This window comes from Arvicola amphibius, chromosome 8 (genome assembly GCF_903992535.2).
Source record: "Arvicola amphibius chromosome 8, mArvAmp1.2, whole genome shotgun sequence".
NCBI classification, from domain to species: Eukaryota; Metazoa; Chordata; class Mammalia; order Rodentia; family Cricetidae; genus Arvicola; species Arvicola amphibius.
This window is the reverse complement of record NC_052054.1, coordinates 74,403,525-74,409,538: the sequence shown is the minus strand read 5'-3', so window position 1 is coordinate 74,409,538 and position 6,014 is coordinate 74,403,525.

Genomic DNA, 6,014 nt, shown 5'->3' with positions numbered 1-6,014 from the left:
GAAGATGTGTGGATTGATATCCAGGTCTTCTATTCAGTTCCATTGGTCCTCCTGTCTGTTCTTATGCCAGTATCAGGCTGTTTTCAGTATTATATTTCTGTAGTAGAGTTTGAAGTCAGGGATTGTGAGGCCTCCAGAAGTTCTTTTATTGCACAGGATTGTTTTGGCTATCCTGGGTTGTTTGCTTTTCCAAATGAAGTTGAGTACTGTTCTTTTAAGGTCTTTGAAGAATTTTGCGGGATTTTGATGGGCATTGTGTTGAATCTGTCTCGGTCAGTGTTTTATCAGAGTAATAGAGAAGTGAACTGATACGTTTTCCTTTTGGATTTTGTCTGTCTTTTTTTTTTTTTTTTTTTTTTTTTGGTTTTTCGAGACAGGGTTTCTCTGTAGCTTTGGAGCCTGTCCTGGAACTAGCTCTTGTAGACCAGGCTGGTCTTGAACTCACAGAGATCCGCCTGCCTCTGCCTCCCGAGTGCTGGGATGGATTTTGTCTGTCTTAAACAAATGACAGGTGTTCTGTCCTCTTACCAATAATTACACAGGTATGCTAAGTTTACATGTAGCTTGTATTTAAAGTCCTGAGACCTGCTGAGGTCATCTGGGCTGAGGGGTTGGTGACAAGTGAGGCTTGGCCTCTTGGAATTGGGGATGGGGAAAGGAGCTGAATGCTGGAGAGGGGCTGAGAAGCAGGGACGTTAGGAAGGTCATGACTTAAAGCCAAGGGAACAAAGTGCTCCAGAGAGAAGGTGATGAGCTGGAGGTGAACCTGGAGACCATCATGAGAGACAAAGGCTGCTTTGTCTGTGAATATGATGCTAGGGACTGAGTCCAGGGTCTTCCATAAGCTAGAAAAGTGCTCTACCACTGAGCCACACCCCAGCCCCTCACTGGGGGATTCTAGGCAGGGGCTCTACCACTGAGCCACGCCCCAGCCCCTCACTGGGGGATTCTAGGAAGGGGCTCTACCACCAAACCACACCCCCCAGCCTCTCTTTTTAATGATTTTACTTTGAAACAGTATCTCAGTGTCTCAGTAAGCAGCTCAGGCTAGCCTGGAACTCACTTTGTAGCTTAGGCAGTCCTTGAATTTTTGAGGACTTACAAGTAATTCCCATCACAGGCCCAGGCAAAGCGTTTAAACTCCCCATTCTAACATGAAAATTTCTCAAAATCGAAGTGCATATTCTGTGAGATGTTTGTCAGCATTTATCTGTCTGTCCTTTCTTGGGAGAAGTGAGCTTTGCTGAGAGAGTCCATGAAGAGTGTGGTGGCACACGCCTGTTATCATGGCCCTCAAAAGGTTGAGGCAGGACGGTCACCAGTGGGCTATCTAGTGAGGCCTTGTCTCAAAAAATGCAAAGCACACGAAAGACACAAGATGGGTGATGTTCTTGCAATAATATGGAATAATTTTTCAATTCCCGAGTCATTTTCCTAGGCCAATTCTCCCACTCTAGAAGGTTCTGATGCCCCAACACCTGTAATGATGGATAAACTAAACTGGTCTCCAACCTAATCTAATCTAAGTGACATGAGCCAGCCTGCCATCTGTGTATCTGTTTCATCAGCTTTTTGTGTCAAAGTCTTCCATGTCATGTGTCACCCACCTTGTGTTCCTTAAGGGCTGGCTTTGAACGATTTCCAGAACCGATAATTGTACAGTACTTGTTTTTGTTTCGTTTTTTTTTTGTTTGTTTTGTTTTTGAGACAGTCTTCAAACAAAAGATTGCCTTCAAAATCACAGAGATGGGCCTGGCTCTGACTCTGGAGTGCTGACATTAAAGGTGTGCACCACACCTGCAAAGCATGCAGTGCTTAAAACCGAGACCCGTGCAACCCAGCAGAGAGCACGCACACCCGGCCTGTGAGGGGCCCTGGGTTTGGGTGCCTGTATAATACATAAAGGAATGGATGAACTGAAAGGCTGAACTTCAGATCTGAATGTTTGGCTGTTTGGTGGCTGGTGGGCCTTAAGTACCACACAGAACCTGAAGTGTCCCTTACAGTCCCGATTAGATGTTTATAAGACGTGCGTCTGAGCTGAGTGCGAGCAAGTGCTAGGAGAGATGAGAGTTAAAGTTAGTCTTTCCTTGCCTTTTCCCCCCTCCCTCCCTTGATCCTCTTCTTCTTTCCTTCTCTCTCTTTGTCTCTTTTCAGGACTGGGTCTCACATACTGTAGACTGCTGGCTGCAGACGACCTTGCCTGCCTGCCTGCCTGGTCCTCCTGCCTCCGCTCACTGAGCACTGGGAGTGTGAGGTTACAGGCCAGCACCGCCATGCGGAGCTAGGAGTCTGTCCACAAGGAAATGAGGGAGGGTGCCGACAGGACAGAAGGCTCACCTCGTTTGGTAAGAGGAAGGAAGGTTTTGGCATTTGGCACTCCCTCTGCCCCGTCACCGCCTGGCTCTGGTATGCTGGCAGAGACTCCCCAGCACATAGGCTCCAAACAGGTCTCTGCACAGCCAGCGGAGTGAGGATGTTTACAGAGGATGATAAATCATGCTACAAATGCTGGAGATGGTTGTTCTAAGCAATGGGGGGAGGGAGGGGGAGAACAGTGGGGTAAGGGAGCCACAGAAGGGAACCTACTGGGACAGGGAGGGGGGCTGGGGAAGGCAAACACAGCCAGGCCTTGAAGAAACTCCAGGTGAAGGTTCATGGGGCCCCTGACACCCCGAACACTCCTGCCCTAGGTGGGCATAATGTCCATGGAGGACATAACAGCAGCTGTGAATCCCACTCACTTCCTAGGCCCTAAGCAGGTGAACCCCAAGATCTCTTTCCAGGTTAACCACACCAGGAGGGATGGTGTGGAAGACAGCCAGCCGGGTGGAGGACTGCAGTGGTCCTGAGAGCTTCAAGAGGGCTGGGGACTCCTTGCTTGGGTTGAGTGGTGCCTAGTCATGAGGATGCATCTGCCCAAGTGCACCAAGGTGCCAGGGAGACGGCTTAGCAGGTACTGCTGCTCCCTGCTAGTGCTGACATTTGGTCTGGGTTTTATCCCTGTGTCCCACAAGGCAGAAGAGGCAAACCAACTCACACAAGTTGCTCTCCAACTACCACACATATGCTATGCCATGTGCATACCCACACGTGCACTCGTGTGCATACCCGAAGAAAAAAATCCCCAGTGAGGGGCTGGGAGCATGGCTCAAGTGGTAGAGCATTTCCTGAAATTGAATCCAACAGTGAGGGTGGAGATAGAGCACCAGCATGTAGTCTACTGCATGTAAGGTCCTGGGTTCAATTCCCCAGCAGTGCAAAGTAATGGGGGTTGGAGGCAGAGATCGAGTGTCTGTGCTAGGCCTTGCAGCTAGCCCTTGACAGAAAGCCCCTGGAAGACACTGTGGATTTTGAACAGGAAACGGTGCAATCAGTCTGGATGTTAGGAAGGTCCTGGGGCAACGAGGAGTATGGTATACATTAAGGAGGGAGGCTGGCCTCTGGCCCTTCTGACTCCTCTATGAGCCCTGCTCCCCCACATATCCTCGTGGAGTGCAGGCAAGTAACCCAGCTCATCTCTCCAGACTGTTGGAGGCCAGCGCCCTCTGACTCAACGTCCGCCCGCAGCTCAGCTCCCGCCTGGCATGGGGCTTTTAGGAAGCATTGATACAGTGAAGGGGAATGTACAGCTATGGGAAGAGGGGAGTCAGGCTCTGAGCCCCCCGAGAATAGGGACAGAGCCGAGCTACCCCAGGACAAGGGGTCTCTTGTGGGGGCTCCCAGTGTCAGCCAAAATCCTCTTGTGTTTCTGCCTTTGTTTCAGTCAAAATCCATTAAAGATGTGATGCGTGTATGTGTGTTTGTGTGTATGTTTGTGCAGGCATGCATGTGTGCACGTGTGTGTGTGGGTTCATGGATGCATGTGTTCACGAGTGCATGTGTCTGAGTTTGTATGTGTGTGCTTGTGTGCGTGCGTGTGTCTGAGAGTCTGTGTGTGTTGCTGTGAGTGGAACCCGGACCTCCTGCATGCTGGGCAAACACTTTACCTCTGAACTGCACTCCTCACCCCCACCTCTAAGTCTGAGCTCTCTGATGGCAGGGTGCTTCTGACTACCCAGATATATAAAACATTTTTCCTTGGGGACATTTTCTAAGATTGGTAGTGTGCGGGAACCTTCGGTACTGAAGATGTGACAGAGAGCTAGTTAGCGTGATGGCCATCCCCTTCAGCAGAGCAGCCGTGAGGACTTGCAGGTCCCAGAGATCGGTCTCTGGCCTCGTGGCCTTGGGAGATGGTAGAGTACACAGACTGGGAAGGCCAGCTGAAGGGGCACTCCATCTGTGGAGCTGTGGGGAAACCATCGTTCTGTTCCCATATCCCTAGCTTAGCTAAAGGGTTCCAGAAACAGCAAGGAAAGTGAAAGATGCTAAAATATAATGTAATGGTGACTGAGCGACCTCTTGACTGAGTAGTGGGGTGCAGGACCACATCCCACTTCCCTATGACTCCTCATTTCTTTATCTATTAAGAGACAGAATCTCACTCTGTGGCCCAGGGTGGCCCCGAACTCATGACCTCCTTCCTCAGCCATCTAAGTTCTGGGATTAAAGGTATGCACCCTAACATTTGGCTTTCCCTATCTCTTTACTATGGTTTTGGATAGGTTTCTTTGACTTTTTTGTTTTTGTATAGTGTCAAGATTTGAACTCAGGGCGTGACACACACTAAGCAAGTACTCTACTGCTGAGCTATAACTCCAGCCTGTGCAGATTTATTGTCTGTCCACTACTCAGTTAACTCATGTAGAAAACTCAACCCTCCACCGTCCCCGGGTCTCCTTTCCCTGCACTAGTGAAGTTTTTTTATTATTTATTTATTTATTATGTATACAATATTCTGTCTGTGTGTATGCCTGCAGGCCAGAAGAGGCACCAGACCCCATTACAGATGGTTGTGAGCCACCATGTGGTTGCTGGGAATTGAACTCAGGACCTTTGGAAGAGCAGGCAATGCTCTTAACCTCTGAGCCATCTCTCCAGCCCACTAGTGAAGTTTTATAAAGAGCTTAACATGATGCTTGGCCCAATCAATATTATGATGACAGGATAGGTCACTAGAAAGGGCTTCCTGGAAGACTTCCTGGAGGAAGGGGCATCTGAGCCAAGGCCCAAACGAGGAGTAGGCAGAAGTTTCCCAGCTGAAGGGAATCTGGAAATAGTGGTCCCATAGGAGCGAGTTGACAGGATATAGCTCTAGACCTGAGGGCCTCTTGCAGGGGATGGACATCTTTGGAACCCCTCCAACCTGTTTCTGGAACCCCTGCTTAGCCACCAAGTGGGCAGGCATGCAGAGGAAGGACAGTGGAGGCAGTAGGTGGTGGATACTCCAATTTAGCCCAGGGGCGAGACTAGCAGAGGACTTGGAGGGAAGTCCAAAGATAGCTCAGCCAGAATGACTCGTAGCCTGGGCTTCCCCCTTCCAAGCCAGGATGATTCAGCCTGGGTAGCAGGAATGCAGCCTGGGTCCCAGGCCCAAGGCCACTGGGCTCTGACTCACATGGGGCAGGGCAGGCGGGCAGACCAGCCAGGGGACACGAGGGCTGGCTGGGAAGCTGGGCTCTGCAGCCGGATGTGTGGCTTCCTGGCTGGGACCTCAGATCAGGCCTGTGTGCTCTGCAAGCTCAGTTTCTAGTTCTGTGTAATGGGGAAGCTGAGGTATGTGTGATGGTGGGAGTTAAGGGTTTCTAAAGAGCAGAGAGCTGGAGAGAGGCTAAGGGAGCAAAGGCACTTGTCTCCGAGTCTGGTGACCTGAGTTTGGGGATCCTATAGAAGGAAAGAACTGACTCTTGTAAGTTGTCCCCTGACCTGCCACATGTGCCCATGGTGTCCACACAAATATACACATACAACACACAAAATGTGTTTTTTAAAACAAAACAGGGTACTAGCCAGAGGGGGCACATGACTGTAATTCCAGCACTTAGGAGGCTGAGCAAAGGATTGAGTTCAAGGATAGCCTGGACTACAAAGTACCGGGGTAGCCAGGGCTACATAATGAGACCCTGTCCCAA